We start from the raw sequence: 20,786 nt of genomic DNA on the forward strand, positions 1-20,786 counted from the left end.
ATTGTTGCATTTCACATCCAGATTTCTTTGCAGGCTTTTCGTAACTGTGCAATGACGTGCCCTGTGTAGGAATTGCCTGCATATACCTCAGGCTAGAATAAGCCTGCAAGGAAGCACAAACCCCAGAGTTTAGGACCACCAATATATCAGTTGTTAATAACCTTGCAATGTTACTACAGCTAACACTAGAAACATAATTAAATCGGAATGATTTGAAACTGCCATTAGGGGGAAGAGGATGGAGGAAAACAGTTTCATCCTCACAACATCATGTTTTCATTGACCTACTTACAGTAGGGAAGAAAATGTGTCCCTTCCCGTTACAGCAGAACAGGTTTGTTCAGCAATTTTATAATGCAACTGCGCAAGAGAAGACTGTCTTTCCTAACCACTCTAGGAGGATTTGGAAAGGAGAGTAATGTTAATTCACACATTTAGTACTAAAAAGTGTGAGTTCCTGTCCAAGCTATAATGTTATTAATCTAATCAATTTGGCAGAAAGTGCTTTGACTGAAAAAACAGGAGGAAAAAAAAAAAAAAAAGACTTGTATTCAGAGGTCAGAGGAGAAGGGCTGTGCCTGGGCTGCAGCTGTGCAGAGGAACCTTTTATGGGCAATCATATTTTCTTTGTCTTCCCCCACGTAAAGTCCCTGCCATCCCCGAGACCCCCCAGACCCCCTGCCTGGTGTCCCTTGGAGCTGAGCAGCCCTGCCTGTCGCACGCTGAAGGGAACGGCTGCAGCCTGCTTTCACTTCAGCAGGAGTTGCCTTGCGTGCTTCAGGTCAGGGAACTGCTGAAATGCATAAAGCGATGGCGTAGCGCCTGGCCCTTTTTGGGCATGCAAACTTGCACTGACACTGAGCCTCTGAAACCGTGCGAGTGTGGGCATGTGGGACTGCGGGCTGGAAGTGGAGGAGTCCTGAACATCAGCGCATGGTACGGCACCGCCTCTGGACCTCCAGCACCCCTACCGAAGTCACCGAGCAGGGGTCCACGGCTGCAGAGCCCACAGCATCTAAAACAGCACTGGAGAGAAATCCAGGGTACTCTTGCTTCTCCATATCTGTCCCACGAGCAAACAGTGTGAGACACAAGTGTCCGTGTTGCTCCGGCCACGGGGCATGGCAGTGCCCAAGGGGTGGGCAGCATGTGGGGCTTGGGATGCAGCCCTCCCCCTCAGGACTTGTTTGTGTGGTATTTAATGTTTGTTGTCTTATGCCTGGGTTAATAAACCACCCTCATCTGAAAATAAACACCTGCAGCTAGTCCTTTCCAGGCTGCTCAGGTCACATTCCTCCATAAGGTGTTCTTGGTAATTCAGTATTGTCAGAGGCATTAGTCACTGCCATAGTAGCTTAATAATGCGCGGTAGGAGCCAGCTGGTAATTAACAAATTAAGGATATCGTATACATTTTCCTCAAATATTTCATATGTAGCGAAAATAATTAGAAGCAGAGCACTTTGAGTGCTTAAAGTTGTTAGGTATATTTAAAACATCTCGCTGTGTTAGGAAATTATTCATTCTTTTAAAGGTCATCTAGGCATAAGTTTGCCGCTGTCCCAGGATTCATATATATGTAAGAGTTGTGAAGTAGGGAGAGAGCCACAGTCCTGTCTTTTTTTAACCCTTTACTTCTGCCTTGTTTAACATACTCATCCCAATGGCTGTCTTCTGTGCCTGTTTTTAGGAGTGGCACAACTTTGTATGTCTCAGCTGCTCTCTTTTGCACTTAACTTCCTTTCATGTTAGAAGTGTCTTGAATTGGAAGGTTATGTGCACGTGCGTGTGCAATGCAGTCTCTTGGAAAGATGAAATCAGCTTGTAATTGAAGCGAAGGAGAGACAAAGCTAACACAAATTGTATTAAACTGCTAAACTGGGAAAGACGGGACAGTATGAATGGAGGTGACGATGGGTTTCGTTACGTAGTGCAAGTAAAATATCCCAGTATGTGTAAGCTTTCTTTAACTCACTTGGTGTCTCCTTATTTTATCACCAGATGGTGACCAGCAGTTTCGAATTAAGATGCTCTCATTTACCTGCACGTGATGGTTGAGCGATAGTGCACTTTGATATGTCTCCCTTCCGTGCTGCTTCAGCCCAGTACTCCTTGATCCTCCTGCAGCCTGACTCCAGGACTCTGCTCTGAGTATCCCAAGCCTTTGACTCTGCTTTTTCTCTGGGGCAGGATCTGATCTGAGCACTCTGAGGCAGAAGAAGCAGGGAACAGAGCAAGCGATCGGAGGAGCATCATTTCTACGGGTAGGGTGCGGTTAACTGTCTTCGTGGGGTGCGCTTGGGTACCGGCAGTGGCTTTGAGAAATACGATTTATGTTTGAAAACTTTCTTCTTGGAGAGAAAAAAACACTGTTGAAAATGTGAATGGGTGCTTTTTGATACAGAGTGCAAAGTCTTTTTCAGACAGTGACAGAGTTTCTATTTAAGCTTTGAACTTGGTACAGATGCAAGCGGCTGTACAATGCAATGAAAGGCAGAGAAGAATCTGCCCCATAATGCCTTTGCTCTTTGCTACGTTTATTCACCTCCACATTGTTTGATGGAAGAGCACTGGGGATTTCAAAGAATGTATTTCTGAAGCTTATGGAAAAAAAAGGAATTCCATGTGCAATTTCTGTTAAGATTTTTAGCCTCTTAGAGTCAGGCTCAGGCTTTTGGAGTGCTTCTTAAAAACCTTTTGGTACTACCAGAGGGTAGAGGTAGAAAAGGGCTGTTAAGTTATTCACACAACGCTGTTAACAGTGTAGATTTGTTTTGTGCACCCTGAATTCTCTTTGTTGTTGGGGGTGGCTTTGCTTGGGTTTTCTGGTAGTGCTTTTTACTGACTGTTGTCTCAGCAGAAAATCTTCACTGTTTTTACTGTATAACAGCAGAGCATGAAAGCCCAGGCAACACTGGGTGAGAGCAGGCATCCGAGAGGGCAGGCAGAAATAGAGGAACATTCTGCCCTTTATCTGCGATCCCACAGCAGTGGTGACAACAGGCCCCGCATCTCCCAGTCTGGGTGCAAGCAGCATGGCAGGTACTTTTTGCAGTGCCGCCAACAATCCTGGACCCTCCACTGTCCAGACCGAGGAGCCTGTTGAATGCACCATGCTTATTCTCTTTTTGCTGGTGTTTCTGGATTTTCCCTGAGTGCAGCCCAAGGACAAGGTGTGGGGATGGTCCCACCAGGTTCTGCCTCCAGCACACCATCGGGTGGCAGCTCGGCACACACACATAGGGACCTGGCAGGGCTCCCGGCATCCACAGCTGAGACGTAGCTGAAAGCCTCACCTGTGTATCTCTCCCAGTGAGAGAATACCATTTTCTAGTGTGGGAGCTGGTCCCGCAGGCAGGGCCTTGCAGGACATCCAAGGGTTACAAGGCACATCGAATTTTACTACAGTCAGCATCAAAGAAAATCTTGCACGTTTTCCATCCTCCTGAAGCCCTTCATATACACAAACAATTACACAGACTTCATAATGATTATGTCGTTTTTAAACTGTTGTATTCAATATTGGTACTAGATTTTTTTAAATTATTTTTTAGCCTTTGAGTTAATTTAGTTCATGGCCTTCACACTATAGGTTTTAAAGTGCCATTACATCCCATAGAAGACTAGATTGCTGTGGAGGGGAATGAAAATAAATGCCATAGCAGGGGGAAAAGAAAAAGTTTTCTTTCTTCAATCTGATGGTTCGTGTAATTGGGGAAGGTAGGGGGTGTCTTTAACACCTGTCACTCCCTTGTACTGACGCTTTCGAAATATTTGGACACGAGTCATGGAGCTTTCTGTTCACCTGGGAATGAAGACAGACATTCAGGCTGAATCTCCTTAGTTGCTACTTTTATCACATTACATTGCAGGTTACTATTTCTGCAAAGAGGCTATACAGAAATCTCAGAGCAATTTAAGCCACAAAGATTTCTCTATTCTCTAGTTTAGTTTGGCAAAATAAGATCCATATAGCTCTGTATTAAAGGAGCATTGTGATACTTGTATATTGCCTTCAAAGCATTGCATTTCAATACAATTACTCAAAAATAAACTTTGTATAGGTAAAATGTGTTATTTTCTGCATTTCTTTTTTTCTGAACAAATTTATAATTTTTATTCTAGCTGTATATTTTTCTGGGAAAAACCCCCTTTATTTCTGACATGTTTTGTTCTGTGCTCATTGTCTCAATTGTTTAAGTCAGACTTAGGCGGTCCTCTTCAGTTTTTATTTTTATTTGATATCTGGGAAGCAGCAAGCTAACCTGTGTGTTCTGTAATCAGCCTGGATGACCGAGTAATTCCACAAAGACTGCTGCTCACTGGTTGATTGCTGCACTTGCAATTTACTTTTACTAAGATAAATGCCAAAGCCCCACAGCTGAACAATTTGGTTCCGAATGCAGATGGCTAAGCTGGACACCCATTTATTTTTGCAGTTTTTAGCACTGACAGGTGAGATTCAGCATCCCCACCAGGGCTGCATGGGCAGTAGTAGAAGTGCTGCAGTCGCTATGAGGAATTTTGCTTGAACTTGTGGGTGATCTGCTGTTAGAATTGTTCAGCGCTCTGCTTACCACATGTCTACAGAAGGTATTTCCTTTTAGTTCAAACAGCCAAGCAAAATGTCATTCCCAGCCACTGCCTCAATGTCTTCCTTCACTAAAGTGAAACAACAGGTGACCAGATCCTGATGTGCCATATCTGGCACATTTTGCAGTTGTTTCCTGTTTCTTGATAATGCTGGGATATGAACTTGAGGTCATTCCAGCTGCTCTGGCTGCCTCTCTGCTCACTGAAGTAAAGACTGCCTGGTTTAGTCATTACTATTTGCTGAGGCAGCTTTTACATGTGCATTTACTCCGTTTATAGGATCCCAAACCCTATGTGTTAAGATCTCTGTTGGCATCTTGCAGTGAGAGTCTCCCTGCCAATGAGAACCCAGGCACGTATAGATATATATTTTGAAGCAAATGGTTGTGGTGATACGTGCGATCTTATCTGCTCAGCCTGTTCAATTGAATGTAGCCTTCCGCGATTAATTGCTAGGGTGAAAAATTCAGTCCATCCTGTTCAGAATTACATGTGTTTATTCAGTCCATTGTTAAAGTTGGTGCCGTTATTCATGCATGATTTTTGCTTCTATGTAAATTTTATTATACTTTGATCTTCTCCTGTAGCACCCAACATACTTTTAAAACCCACTTCCCCAGAAACTGTTATTTCACTGTAATTATAAAAGAACATGCATATGAATCACAAATGAGAATATTACCCAACTAGATGTTCCTAGAAACAGGAGAGCACTTACGTGCAATACAATACATTAATCATTTATAAGGAGTCGGCTATTAAAATGATTTTCTTAATACTGTAAATTTGAGTACAAAGATGATGTGAAAAGCCTTTTCACTGAAGATGCTTGTGGGCTTTTGAAACTTTCTTAAGTTTCCATCATCACAGTCTTGTCACAGATTTGAAAAGGAAAAGCTGAAATATGCTAGTTTGGGTGACTCCAGGTGAAGGTACCTCTAGAGTGTGAGGGTATATGTATGCATGTGTATATACATATATGTACATGTATGTACAGATGCATATATGTGTATGTATCTGTACACATAGAGTCTATATTTTGGGCCCATTTCTACAAGCTTGTGTCTTCAAGGGAAGCCCACAGTGAGCTTGGTGCTGCTTCATTTCAATGGGACTCCTCATGGGCAAGGACTTTGCCTGCTTAGACACTTTCCCAGTCAGGATCTGTGGTCACTGTAAGCAGATTTCTGAAATGAACGAAACTTTTGATAAATCTAGCTGTGCTATCGTTTGTTCACAAGTCTTTATTCCCTGGTTTGGCTTCAGACTTATGTATTTCTAAATGTCACCAATAATGGAAAAAGCAAAGGAGAGGGAAGAAAGGAATGAAGAAAGCTTCAAGCAATCTTGTTTTGAATTGCCTGCATGAAGGCATAGTATCCCTACTCCCCATTTGGATATAGGACATGTCTGTGCAGATGGCAACACAAGCTCCCCTCTGCCCCTTCCCCAGGCTGGTAGGATGTGCTCCAATGCCAGTCATGAGCTGCAGAGTACACTTAGCACCCCACTGTGCCCAGTGGTGATGCACAGCATTTTAGCAACTGCTGAAGCTGAAACCAACTTAGAGCTGCCCTGTACCTGGGCAGCTCAGGGAGGAAGCAGAGAAGTTGGGGTCTGTCCATCATGGCCCATGGAGACATTCCCTGGATGGTGCATGCTCGTGGTGGAGGTGGTGGGGCAGGAGACCTTTCCAGCACAGGGTCTGGTCTGACTCCTGCTTTTGGAGCAGGATTATTATTATTATTATCATTAAGAGACCTGTCACCACTGGGTAGTGACACAGAGCACTGTTCTGCTTCCTTGGGCACCTCTCCCTCAGCTCCCTTGCTTTGGAGTGAAAGCTGGGTAAGGGAGAGGACCAACTGCAGAACTGCAGTTGTTTTGAAGCACCTTTGGTCTGGGTCACTTTAAATTCCCTTGTTGATGTAGGCAACAAATCAGAAAGGAGAGATGGTTTGGGGAATTAATAGCCACACCTGATAACTTAGCTTTTAAATAAAGAGCAGGATTTTCCAAATATTGCAGGAAGTGGCAAAAGCAGCAGGAGAGAACAGATTTAACACTTGTAAATTGTCTTCTTTTTTGAGTGCTAAAGTTTGGGCAAAAGAGATTGCAGTTCTAGGAAGAAAAGTCTGTGTAATGAGTAGTTGGTTCCCACCTAAATCCCCTCCACTCTTCATGCTGGAAAACACAGCAGTTGTGATTCCTGTAGCAGTATTTAAAATCACAGGTATATTTAAATTTGAGTTTGTCTAGTGAAACTTTGCTAAAACTATCACACCAGCATGATGATACCATGAGAGCTTTACAATGTAAACCAAATCTTTTTTGGCTCTGATGCCATTCTGAGCCCCATTGTGGTGAAAAACCCAGGGGGTTTATGCTCTGTGCTTCCAGATCAATCTGTAGTGATTCTTCCATTTCTCCCTTTTCTATGACCCCTCTGTAGACCAAGGTGTTGCACACATATGCCCTTCACAGCCTCTCTGATTGAGGAGTGATGAGAGGAATGGCATTCCCTCTGTTTTCACCTGGCCAGCAGCAATCTTGAATAAACTGGATGCATGTGGTTGTGGGGCAGGGAGGGGAGATGGTCTGTGATGGAGACCAAAGTGAAGATATCCCAAGAACACTTTGTGCTTTAGCCTTCCTCGTGGGGTCAAACCCCAAAGGAGACCAGACTGTCTGAGGGTTAGGAAAAGAAACCCCCACCTTTCTGACACCCTACTGCCCTCTGCCCTAATGGCTTGTTGGAAAAGGGCATCCATTCACTCATAAATTCTTTCATTTTTCATTCATAAAATAACCCTGTTTCATGGTCTAGAAATATTGGTGGTGGAGGACAGTGCATTGTACACATACATTTTCCGTAGCTTTAAATGCAGTATTACTCTTTGTGTCTGATTTTCAGAGATACTGAGCAGCCGTAAATCTGAATGAAGTCCATAGAAAGCGTGCATGGCAATCACACCATTAAAGTGTAGCTCTCTTTACCAAGTTTCTCCTGTTCTGCTTTCAAAACCAGACCTTAGTACTCACAATTCAACTGTTTATTAAAGGTGAAATCCTTATCTTTTGTGTCCTATTTATCAAATGTTGTACTTGTAATTTATCCTTGTTTTATGCTGTCATATGCAATTCATGATCCAGAACAACAATTCTTCTGACCCTATAGAAAATTGATGGGTAGAACTGCTTCGAAAATAATCTCCACTGGAAATCTTATTAAAAGTAAAATTCAACTAGTTATTACAAAATTGACAGTCTGATTCATTCACCTGTCCAGGGCAGAATGGAAGGTCAACTAAAATTTGAACCCTTGGTAAAGAAGTGTCACTTCATATTAGTGTAACAGGCAGTCCAAAGATAGGCTCACACATTACTAAAGGTAGGAGGTGCAAAAACCCACTTACAAATTTAAAAGCAACATCCTGTACGATTATTGAGTAGGACATTGGTATTATAATCTTCCAAATGACAGCTCTATCTGACTGTAATACATCATGAAGTGAAGAGTTTCTGGTGTGCCAGGAGTTCTCTTGACCTGACGCGAGAACTTTATAGCTTAACTTTATGACCCCAGGAAATTAAATACATTATTGCAATTCTGGACCTAGTCTTTCCCTGCCTGAAGATACTAAAATTTGTGTAATACCCACTGTTTATTACACAATGGACACTTAAAAATTCTAAAACTTTGCCTTTTCTTTATAGCTCACACACATACAACCGCACTGAAGTGGCTAAGAGCATGTTGCAGGCTACTTCTTTGTTGTTTTTAATTTTGGAGTTAGCAGAAAATAAAAAGTCAAGCTGTTAAACCTCCACCAGTTTTCACTTCATTGGAGTTGTTCTGAGAACTGCAAACCATATGTTCGGAGATTGGCTTCTAGGCGTGATCTTTTGTGCCCTATGTGTGCCATTGCAGAAACATCTTAAATTTGTCCGGTGAATTAGGAAAGGAGAGTTCAGCACCGAGAGTTTCTTGTAGTCCCACAGATAGATCTGATGTGCAGTCCTGACCCCACTGTTGGCACGTGGCTCTGGAAATGCTCGTTTACTGGCTCGGAAGAAGGAATTATTTTGCTCCTCTTTCTCTGAAGGTCGGTTTGTCTGAAACCTGCTCCAGTTTTCCTTTTGGAATAGAATAAATAGAATTGCCTGTTGATTGTCGAGGTATCCCCTTTCTTGCACTAATCAGAGCACACATCTCAGGTTTCTTTTTCATCTGCTGAAATATGACTGTGATAATTTTATCTCGACAGCCTGCATGGCTCCACTTGCATTTAAGCAGCAGTCTGACTGGCTGTGGGTTTCAGGCACATGACCTTGGGAGAGGTACAGACTATTCACGTTGTGAAAGCCTTCTGTATCAGAGTGCTGTGCATGTGTCTGATACAGCTTTGTAAGGCCATGGCAGACACAAGAAACTGTCCTTCGGTGTCTCTCACTGCCCAGACTGGCCACAGAACAGTTTTTCTGGGCTCGTCCAAGTTCAGCCAGCAGCTCTGCCTCCTTTCTGCTTCCCTCCTCTCTATTTTTCTGCTTATTTTCAGCTCACTGGAGAGTAGTTGATAATGTAGACTGCGATAAACAAAACACGTGAAGTCCTGACTATGTAATAGGTTGGTCGCACCGTCAATTAGGAAAGTTGCCCAGAAGTTCCCATTATAGTACCCTGGTTTTCAGGGTATTTGTGAAACTTCTAATGTTTGAGCTGGAATTTTTCAGGCCAGCTATCTTCCTCAGCCTGAGTATTTTTTTAATATTGCAGCTGAAGAGATTCAATAAGACTGAGAACAAGGCTAGCATAAAAACGCTAGCATAGTGTTTTCTTCACCTTCAAAGAAAACCTCAGTTATTTTCCTTGGTGTGCTTTAGTATTCTCATACTTTGGAGCAAGAATATTAAACTTCACCAGAGCACATGACCTTTGTGTGAGGAGTACTTCTGTTATTTGTCCCTGCGCAAATGTGCCCACATTTGGCCTATACAGTAGCACCTCTGCAGGTGCTGGAGAACCTCCATGCCTGCTCATGGCACCTGAGTTGTGCCTTAGTCCTTGAGCACCTGGCAAGCTTTCTGCTGGATTTGTCTTCACACGGCTTTGGAAGACACAGAGCTCCAGTGTCTGGTTTACAACAGAGTGGTGTGCTGAGTGAGGAAGTGGTTGTGAAAAGAAGCGTGTACTGAGGAGTGAGAGACTGTACCTCTAAGTCTTACACACAGCGAGGGCAATGCTGCAGTTTCATGGGCAGCCTGAACTTTGACATCTCCTGTCTCTTAAATGTTGAGGCTGCTAAAGCAAACGAACACGTAAAATCCTTGTTTCCTAATTCCTCTGGAATAATTTTGCATATAACATGGCATTGCTTCTTGTTTTGTTGAATAAAGGTGACAGAATGTCCAGTGCTTTGTAGTAGTTACACCGCTTAGCATTCAAAACAACCTGGATCGAGGATCTCAAAGTACTTTTAGGCTTCCGCGTATTACTCACGTGAGGTACATGTAGCATACACACAGATCATACAAGCTCCTGGAGAGCAAGAGCCAATTCTGGCAGCTCTCTGGCAGGACAGGTGGGGAGGGGGAGAGGGACCCTTCTTGGGCAGCATGGTCTCAGGGGAAAGAAAATGGCTTACAATCAAAGCTCATTTCCATTTGGTTTATGAAGAAGTGTTTTCCAAAACTTCTAGGTTTCTACCATACCTCCAACCTCTAGCTAAACACATCTCAGAGGGAAAAAAACCAAACAGAAGGAAAATTAATACAGGAACATTTTGAAACCTTGGTTATGGAGCATTGGCCAGTATTGAGTAGAAAATAATCCTCCTGTCATCAGTGTGTCTGATGTTAGGATTACATCTTTGCTCTGGTCTGTTTTTTTTTGTTGCTGTTCTTTTTTAGTAATCTCCCTTTTCTTCAGGAAGAGCCTTTTGATTTAATTTCTGTTTTGTTCATTGTGGGTAGATGAATGTTACTTCCCGCTTATTAAATGGCCCATGTTTACTGTATTTTATCTACATGAATAGTTTTGCTTGAGAACAATGTGGAAGTTGCATGATGGGGAGAGCAAAGAGTTAATTTTTTTTCTGGGCTAGATAATACTTTTGGATAAATTTCTCTATTGATCCCAAAATCCTTTTACACCTGCCTAAATAAATTCTTTATCATGGAAAATAACTTTGCAGTTTATAACGCTGTGAGATCACTTGCCCCTCGAAAGATCTTATTTATATAGTCCTTTCTTGCTTTCAGACTCACTGCTGCTGTTCCAGTTTCTTCTCTGGTAGTAACTGTTGAAGAATATATAATAGGCAAAGTTTGCAAGAAACTTGTACCTGTTGAAAACACTAACAAACTTCTGGCAAATGGGAGTCATGGTGCCTTAAAAGAGATACACAAATCAAAGAGCCCTCCCCCCCAGTCATCTGTAGTAAAAAGTCTTGGGGATTTTCTCTGATCTCTTTCACAAGATTTTCTGTGCTTGCTTCTCCTGTCTTTCACCCCATGTTTCTTGACTGCTCGATGGGGAATATTCTGGCCCAGGCATAAAGAACATGGAGAGGGTATGACTACATCTCCATGAATCTACCTCTACAAACAGTTTCCGAAATTATAAAATAATCCATCAGCTGGACAACTGAAAAAAAAAATCCATAGTTAAGTGGTTTATTAAAGGCATGGCCTTTTATTAATCCAAGGCAGTTTTTCCCACTGTGGGGAAATACATATTTGGAAACAAAAGAAGAAATCCCATGTCCCAGCAATTTACTCCAGACAAAGGTTGCCTTCCTGACTTCTTCAGGGAAACAGTCCATTTCATATACTGTAATTTATGCGTTAAACCATAGGCCTTGGTATAGCGATGTATTAAGGGGTTCAGAAAGCTATACTGAACTTAGTCATTATTTAGATACACTGTGGGCTTTCCCACCTGAATAAATGGATTACCAGCTGCTCAGACAAAAATACTTTAATTAAGACAGGAGAGCAACTGGTAAGTTCCATGGACAAACATATTTCCTAGGTTTTAGATAATGCAGGAAAATTGGGAACTTCATGTCACAAAAAGGAAAGATGCTGAACTGAACGAGCTGATGTGCAGATACAAGCAACTGTGAGCTTATATTGCTGTTGCAAGTGGTTTCGTGTGTACAGAAATAACTGCTGTGCAGGCCAGGCTGGGTGCCAAAGTCATCTTCTCTGCATGTATGGTTCTGAGGTTGCCAGTGCTTACTCCAAAACTGATGTAGCTATTGGCATAAGCCTAGACTAGCAGTGATCACTTTAATGTCTGAAATATAATACAACTTATAGGCGACTTCTTTACAGAAAGAGCAGCAGAGATACAAATCCCTCTGTGTTCGTGATGAGAAGTAACAAATGGGCGAGGAAAGTGCCGTGGTTGCTGGAGGCCGGCGAGGGGAGTGGGAGGGCACAGCACAAGCGCAATTTTGCTGTTGCTGTCCTGCCACTTACCAGGTATTCTGACCAGAGCCCTCCCACAGCATTTTGTTTGCAAACAAAATTCATGTTTCTGTGGACAAATGAGGTTAGAAACAAAGGCTTAAAAGAAAGAAAAAAAAAAAGTCCTAGATTCCAAAAAGATTTAAATTCTTGGCTGCGTAACTGCAAGTAAAAATCTGTGACAGTTACTCTCCAATTGTATGAATCAAGTGGCCTTTAAAAAACAAAACTGTTCGGATGATCCACTGGGAAGTGGATTTAGGATGTCAGCTCAAGTGGGCTCACTCTACTGACGTTAAACATAGCTTTGGAGATGAAACTTTGCCTCCGGCTGTGTGCTAAAGGAAGTAAAACTCCCGCTCTCAGATAAAATATGTAGTTCACAGGATACGTGATACCATGAGATCTGCTGCTCATCCCAGGAATTCGCACCTTACACAGCAGAACAGAAAAAACATTGTAGGCACTGCACAAAGAAATAGATACGGCTCATTCGCAAAAAGTGCCATTGCTAATGTCATTGGTTAATAGGCAGCACAACATATACCAAAACTACTACTTTGAAAAATACTGTGTTCTTTGAGGTTTTTCTTTCTAGCTAGAAGGATGTGGTACTGTCAGTTCTTATACACTCAGGAACAGAAGCTAGTATTTTTGAGCATCTTTGTTTTCATACTCTCTTAGGATTTTTCCTACCTTAGTACCACCTCCATTCATTTAATAACCTCTATCTGGAATTAAGGATCCTTGAATGTAAAATATTGGTTCTTAGAGAAACTATTAAAACTGAAGTACCTTTTATGAGGCACAGCAGCTTTTTATGGGTTCTGTTTATGCATTGTCTAGACTTGCCTAAGAGTTTTGTTTGTACATATCCCAGAGCATGGCAATATCTTGGGCAGGGATGGTTTCTGTCTGTATTTCTTTCTCTGAGCACATGGTCATTGCGAGACAAGAAGGCCTGAGTTTGCCCTGATCTGGTCAGATTCTGGCTGCTGAGAGCACCTTAGGGTACATCTCATTTTAAAAAAAATTAGCACAGAAACAGTGAGTACAAAGGATATGATCTTTATCAAAGCAGCTTTAGGTCTGAGCAACCTCTGTCAGGATTCTTGCTTATGGCTATGGAGGGCATGTATTTAAGACTGCAAGGAAAGTTGCAGTTCTTTCAGATAAATCAGCTGGTCTTACTACCATTATTCTTATTATTTTAGAGGGAAAAGGCTGATTTTGAAACATGAGCTTCTCTAAGTAATGTGCCAGTTTTACATCATTTTGGAAAGATCTCTGGCATCCAGATTCATGTACCTAGCCGAAGAGGTAGAGACCTCAACTTAGTAAATAGCTAACTGACTGAGACACCGAGGCTACGTCTGTTCTAGTAAACATGCCACAGAGATGCCTCTGGCACTGAGACAAACTAGCATGGCATAGCACGTGTCTGTACCACTGAACTCAGTCTCCAGAGTGGGGTGGCGACAAGCAGACAGCCTGCTGGAAATGTCTCTGGCCCCTGCAAACTCCCAAACTGTGCCCAGGAGCCCTTTGGAGGAAGGAGGGCTGTTTAGGGCCGAAACTATGCCAGGGTCCGCTGTAATGCTGTAGCAGTGTAGGCAACAGCTCCAGCTCCCAGGAGCGTTCCCTTGCCCAGTTTCAGTTACTAATATAGACATAGTCTTATCAGGGAGATGGAACCAAATAAAGAAGCAGTGGTTTGGTTGCCATCACTCGCCATCATGTTGCAAGACATCGGTTATGAACCCCGTTGCACACTGTAATAGATTATTCAGTAACTCTGGGCAAGCTGCCTCCCTAACAGCTCCTGAGTTAAGTTGGAACAAATCTGCCCTGGGAAATGCCAGAGCCCAGCTTGACTGCTTGTCTTTTGCTGGGCAGGATCTTGCTATCAGCAGGGTTTTTCAAGAGACATTACATGTTTGCCTTCAAAAGCAATGAAAATATTTGTGGGGAAATCTTGCCACTGGATACAAAAAAGTTTCTCCCCTAGGCCCAGCACTATAGTCAGTGTGCTGCAGTACATCACTGATGGCCTAATTTCTGGCGTTAATTTTTTTTCCAAATTCCTCTATATCTGACATTCTATTTTCTCACTTTGCAAAGAAGTATTTGTATTGCTACCTTTTATTGGTACCTCAATGCACGTAACATGGTGATGTTACTGTGGTTTAAATAGCAACATGTAGCTCTGCTGTCCTGGAGATGCCAGATATTACTGGTGTATGCGTGCAAATGGCTAAACAATTGGGATGGGAAAATTCGGTTTCAGAATGATACTGAGCTTCCAGGGGTTGTGAGCATCAGGCCAGATTGATCCAGATTGTGTTGGGTTGTGCTTGTATGTAGGTGTGAGAGGAATCACAGTCAGGTGAACTAAAGGGCTGGTACTGCACAGCTCCGATTCTTTTTCAGAGGAAAGTTTTCCTGAGTTATGGCTGTAAGGGAAACATTTGTTCATGTGCACAATACTAAGCAGACAATTAATTCCACACAAACTCTTAAAATTAAGTGCATAAAGTTTGTATCCATTTCTAACTGCTATGTGAAGATCTGTTTGCTGGTTGCCCAACTTGTTAAAGTAGCTGTACTCAAATATCGTAATAATGGGCATCATGGGAAAGCTTAAATGTAGTAGAACTGCCCATCGTTCTGTTTCTACCTGATTCCCTGACATTATCCACAATATCCAAAGACATGAGGGAAAAAAAACCCACTTCTGCGTAGGCCAGCTGAAACTGCCGAGCACTCTGCAGTTTAATAATAACAATAAACATAGTGACATTTTTAGGGAGGCAGATTTATTTCTTTTCTTAGAAATAAATTCTGTGCTAAGTAAGCAGGCTAGTTCTGTAGTTTCCTGAGTATAAATCAAAAATTTGATTTGACATATGTATTAGATTCATGCTTTAGGCTAAAGATTCTACTTTAATTTGCAATTTTTTTCATTTTCCTTAGGGACAAGAGTCCTTCCACTCATCCTCCTTGAGTCTTCTAATACAGGAGCTTTGTTTTCCAGTTCAGTGTTTGTAGTTTCATGCTTCTATAGCTAGTACTCCCATAGTGTGATCAAATGCATTTTAAGATAGCGGCAATTCTGCATGTAAATTGAAGTCTCAGGCAAAGCAGAACTGCTGAATCCAACTGAGGACTTGATCCACAGCCTAATATGGATGTAGAATGTCTCTGGCCTCAGCCTCTCCGAGCACGTTTGGAGCCTGCCAGGATCTCACTTTGGACCGTTTGCATGATGAATTCATCCTAAGCAGTAAACAAAATGTGGTTAAAGCTCTAAATAGACTGACTCGTTTCCTGGGTTCTCCGTGGTTCAACTGTTATTTAACTTCCATAACAAGATTTTTTTCAAGACAGAGAATTCACATTTCAGCTTTTTTGTTGCGTCCGTGTAGAGCCATATAGCAGAACTGTGGCACCGTGAAATGGCTGGTTTACCTAAAACCTGAGATTTGAAGATCAGTTTAACTCTTTTTTAATGTTGATACTTGTCCTAGCATTTACAAATGCCCTGCTTTTAAAGTTTACCCTGAGAATGATTTTGTAACTGTAATACTATCATGCTAGAAAGAGCTGAGCAATTGCTGGGTAGGATATCTGTAGTCCTGGGCAAGCAGCTCTGGGTGGCCCTGCTTGAGCAGGGGGTTGGAGCAGATGATCTCCAGAGGTCCCTTCCCAACCCCAACCACTCTGAGAGTCTGTGGCACAGTTTGGTTGCTGTCTCCGTGAGGCAGCTCCCGTTCCTGGGAGAGCAGCCACCTGAACACAGATGTTAACCACCAGAATTGGACTACTTCATTTTTCCATTGTTCATGGTTGCCAAGAAAGTTGATGAAAAATCAAAATCTCTCTTTGGTGCCACTCCAGACATGAATGGTGGCGTTGCCTCCTTAGGAAGCCTTAGATGTGCATTCTCTGACCATGGTGTAGGGCCATATGGGTTAGCTGGTAGTGGGAGATCTGGACATCACACAACAGCCCACCTCAGTGGTTTTAACAAGTAATACTATCTGTAGGAAAAGTCCTGTGGGTCCTAGGAAATAAAGCAGTGCTTTCTACTTTCTATAAAAATACAGTTCAGAAAGAAAAAAAAAAAAAGACATTCCCTCTGGAATGTTATTTCTGGCCCTTGTTTGTTTGTTTTAAATGGAAGGTCTGGAGGGAAGAGTCTGGTTTCTCTGTTTCACCCGATGCCCTTCAACAGGAAGGATTCTCTTGCTAAGTTTTGTCCCTGACGAGCTGAGCTAGTAACCAACTCTCCAGGTCTCCCCTGTTCTGCTCTAGCATATTGAACCTGAGAGTTACCAGGGAATTACACAAACTGCTTTTTTCTGGAGGGCTGAATTACCTCCAGGGAATTGCCAGACCTTCCCAGTTAGTAGGAAACTCTTCCATAGTTTCATGTGGATGATCTCTGACCACCATTAATCATGTGTTTAACTGCTGTAGTTGCTTTCCACTGTTGTCCCATGTCATGGAACTATTGACCACCAAGCCCTGTTGGAGTCCTCAGCATTTTATTTGTAAGGGCATTGGGGTCATTGCCCAATCTGCCTAATTCCTAGTAAGGCCAAATGTGGACACACACACACACCCACCCACCCCCTCAGAGAGTAAGAGCTCAGACTGGAAAAATATATGTACATTGCTATGATTGAGTTAGAAATTGTGTTATTTCTGCTGCTATCCCCAACAGAATTTAGCCAAGTTAATTGTTTTGGAGATGTGGGAATGTAGGGGTTTTTATATGAAACTTCATCTTCTTTAAGAAAGTAGTTAATTAACTCTTGAAGACTAAATTATTTGTGGGAATGCACTGCATTTAGGATTTTTGTGAAACTTAATCGACCTTAGATAGAGCTAACTTAATCTTGGACTATTTCTCCCATCATTTCATTCCTTTCCTGGTGTGCCTTTAGCCCCAGACTAGACACCACTGAACGTACTACTACATTGCTAGCAGATAAATACTTCGGAGAGGGACCTAGTTTACAGTGAAGACTGTGAGACACCCCTGAAAACTAGCAGAAAAAAAACAACGAGGGGAACAAATAAAAGTGGTGAAATGTGTTTGTCTATGTAGTCCATGAAAATGGCAAGTTCTTCTGTAACGCCAGGGGTACCCATAGTGTTGTAGGTTAGTTTTTCATTTTTCTCTTGTTCTCACCAAGGGTCTTGTAAACACATAGGTGTGTGCTTTACTCTGTCCAGGTAATTAACTCTGCCTAGTAAAGAAGTGTTCAAATGCATTTCCTAAACATCATGTTTCCTCCTCAGATTCCTTGAACTAGAAGATATTTGTTAGGTACCCTCATTCACTAATACGTCAGCGCGTGATCCTTTATACATCTTGCAAGTTAACAAAGCAATTGATAAAAATACTTATCCGCAGATCTCATTCTTCACTATGTTGCAACAGAAAGAATTGGTGCACAAGGACTAAATATAAAAAAAAAAATGTTAGAACTATCATTCTCATTTAAGGGAAGTTATTAATGAGGAAATTCGGTAGAAAACTACTTTTATAGGTGATGGAATTCGTAGTTGTTCTAATGCACCAGAAAAAAAAGCCAAAGTTTGGCTACAAAGTAATTACTGAGAAGACAGGAGAGGTGGATGTTCCCTACCTCCTGTTACAATTTTGACTCTTGGTACAGTTGTTTTCCACAATATTTGAAAGTAGCTTTCTGGCCAGTAAGCCCAAAGGTTTATTGTTGTGATTATGATTATGAATATTATTGTTGTTACTGTAGGTGGTAAATCTTAGAATCAAGGTGTGTCCGTGTGTCCCGTCCCCCCCCAATTCTTAACCAGTTGGAAGTGAAAATAATTTGCTCATTTTTAACATCAACTTAAAGGATATTTTATAGGCTAGGGTTTGGGGGTCTAGCAGAGCCTTGGACGCTCTTAAGGGGTCTTCGGGGTTAAACGGGCCGGGTTAGTTGCGTATGCAGAGTGAAAAGCTAAATTAACCAGTCCCTCAAGTAATCTGACGTCTTTGAAAAACACAGATAAGGGGGGTTTGTAATTCGGCCTTCTTTTCTCTTGCCAGCGTACTTTAAAAAGACAAAACAGGCGGTTAAGGAAAATCGTCTCCGGCCGGTGTTCAGCCCCGGAAAGCTTCTCGCCGCCCTGCCCGAGCAGCCGGCGGGTACCGGGGCGCAGCTCCTGGGAGCACAGGCCCGGCACCTCGGCCTCCTCGTAGCCCTGCGGCCCGGCGGGTCGGGGCCGCGGTCGGCGCGGCCCTTCCTCCCTCAGGCTGCTGGGCCTGGACGCCGCCCTCCCCTCCCGCCCCGAGCGGCGGAGGTCCCCCAGCTGAGATGGCTGAAACGCTTCGACCGCAGCCTGGTGCCTTCGCTTCCTTTCGGGCCGGATCCCGCCCGTTCGGCAGCAGTAAGCCAGGGCAAACCCGCAGCTGTCCCCGGCGCTCCTCACCGCCCCGGGCCCGGCAGGCGGGCGGGCAGATGCTCCTTGAATCGACGCAAGCGATCGGGAGACTCCCCTGCAGCATGTCAGCACAAAGAATCCACCCTCGGCTACATCGCCGTGCTGGAAACAGCTTTAAAACACCATTTTTGCATACAAAACACACGAGTTCACCTGTGGGGAAAGACGTACCTGGTGGAGGCTAATTGCAGTGCTGAGTTGCTGGGGCTGGCCGTGCTGGGCAGTGCCCGGCTCTGGCCACTGCAGAATGTATCGCGGGGACCTGCCCCCCCCCCCCCCCCCCCTTTTGGGATGAGGGATGTGTTGGATCACATAGCAAATCCTGTCCTGCATGTGCATGGAGAGCAGGGTGGGCATGGTGTGGAGGGAGAGAAGCCTTGGGGCGCCTGCAAAGTGCGCACCTGAAATTGGAAGCTAAGGCGTCCTTTCTGTGTCCAGTAATAAAAGTGTAGCGAGACTTATTTGTTGAGTTGAGAGGGATCGTATTTTCCATAGGGGACCAATAACTCAGGCCAGTCTTTTTCTGAACTTTCTGTAACAATTGCCAAGGACAGACAGAAAATAAATTGGAGGGAAGGATGGGTTGTAGCACGAACGCTGTTTAAAGTAACTGTTTGAAGGCTTGTTTTAGCATCTTGAAAGGAAGCAGGAATTCAGGTGTTTTATTTTTAGCTTGCAAGGGAAGAGTTATTTCATGTTGCTTTATATCTCATCTCTGAAAATGTTCTCACTGAGGCAGGATCTGCAGTCTTGGAGCTAGTTAACCCAAGTCTTGCCTGCCTGTGAAAACTTATTTTTACAAAGGGGAATTACTGAAACTGGTTTTCCCCTATAAAATTTTAAGTAAAACTGATTCCCAACTCCAGAATCAGTAGAGTGTTAAAATACTTTCTGCTGCTGGCAGTGATTTGTGATTCACAGTATATAGTCGGGTGCGTTTTGCTTTCAGGAAGTCATAAGCATTTTCAGATTTTTATTGCGGAGTTGCTTTTGTTGCCATTTGCTTTGATTTTGGCTCCCGTTAAATGATATGCAGCTCATTTACTTAAATTTTTCTAAAGGAATATTTTCATCCAGGATTTTAATAATATTGCTGTGGCTGGGCCTTAAATCTCTAAGCAGAGATGGGATGAGCTACTCATGTATAGTTAAAAAACCTGTCTTGCGTTTCCCTCTCCCCTCGTCCCTGGTCTCTGAACTTCAGTACCATGGCTCATGCTTTAGGTTCCTGAAAATCAATGAAATATTTATGATACTTCATTTTCCAGCAGTTGGGTAATGAATGGGGTTGCAAAATGTTGCTGGTCAATACTCGCACCTGTTGTCCAGCACTCTTGGGTCAACAAACATGTCCGATGCATCTTAACCTCCTTGTGAGACTGCTCTTATTTTCCTTGCTTTTCTTTCCTGTGAGGTAGCAGAACAGTGTCAGCAGCAATGAGATGAGAGCTATCATCTTCCCGAATGGGTAAGACAATCTGCAGAGCATGTATTAAAAATGAAACAGGAAGTCAGTGATTATCAATTTTTAGCAAACACATTTCTACCAATCTTCAGACTGATGCCTAATGGTAACAAAAGGAGAAGCTCTGCATCTGGGCAATGTAATTTCTAGTCATTTGTAGTATCTTTTCCCCTCATTAAGGCATGGGCTGTTTTTATTTTAAGGCCTAAGACCTCTCAGAATAATAACAGAGGCCTAATGTTGTTGCTTGTAAACAGTGAGTGTTGAACAGCGTGGCTGGGATAAATAGGTATCGGGTTAAAAAAAAAAGGAACGTACTTCTTTTGTGCATTTACGGTTTGCTGAAGTAAAAGGCAGCATATGGCAACTCTAGCAAGGAAGAAGTCACGCCTCTCAGAGACTCTTCCCTAGCTTAAGCAGTTAGTAATTGCTTCCCACCCTCATAAAAGAAAATTACTGGCATCCCTGTGCCGAGTGGCGTGAGTGTGGGTGACGGGAAATAAGGCTTCCTCCAGACCTGGCCACCTGCTTGAGGAGCAGCGATGGCGGTGGGAGGGAAATCCACCCGCCAGCGAGCCGAGAGTGTTGATTGATGTCTGTTTTCACTGCCAGAGGGGAACCAACGCTGCTGTGCTGCACGGCAAGCTTCTCCTTTGTGCATCTCTTTTCCCCTTGAGAAGAACCAGCAGTGTTTATTTGGACCCCGCTGTGGGGGAGAGGGAACAGCCTACACACCTGCCAGGAAAGGGAATCCTAAACAACTGCTCCTGCTCAGAAGA

The 20,786-nt window shown here is 43.1% G+C and overlaps 1 protein-coding gene across 21 annotated transcripts in view; it reads left to right on the top strand.

Annotated features, from left to right (window-relative positions):
- DTNA (dystrobrevin alpha) overlaps positions 1-20,786 on the top strand; it is a 231,552-nt gene that overhangs the window by 56,985 nt on the left and 153,781 nt on the right. For 2 of the 21 annotated variants that reach the window (XM_075023235.1, XM_075023234.1), the window contains exon 2: positions 2,190-2,263. The exons of the other annotated variants lie outside the window; for them this stretch is intronic. The gene's annotated coding sequence lies outside the window, so the exon portion shown is untranslated. The remainder of the gene's footprint in view (positions 1-2,189; positions 2,264-20,786) is intronic. 21 annotated transcript variants of the gene reach the window in all.

This window comes from Buteo buteo, chromosome 3 (assembly GCF_964188355.1).
Source record: "Buteo buteo chromosome 3, bButBut1.hap1.1, whole genome shotgun sequence".
Taxonomy (NCBI): Eukaryota; Metazoa; Chordata; class Aves; order Accipitriformes; family Accipitridae; genus Buteo; species Buteo buteo.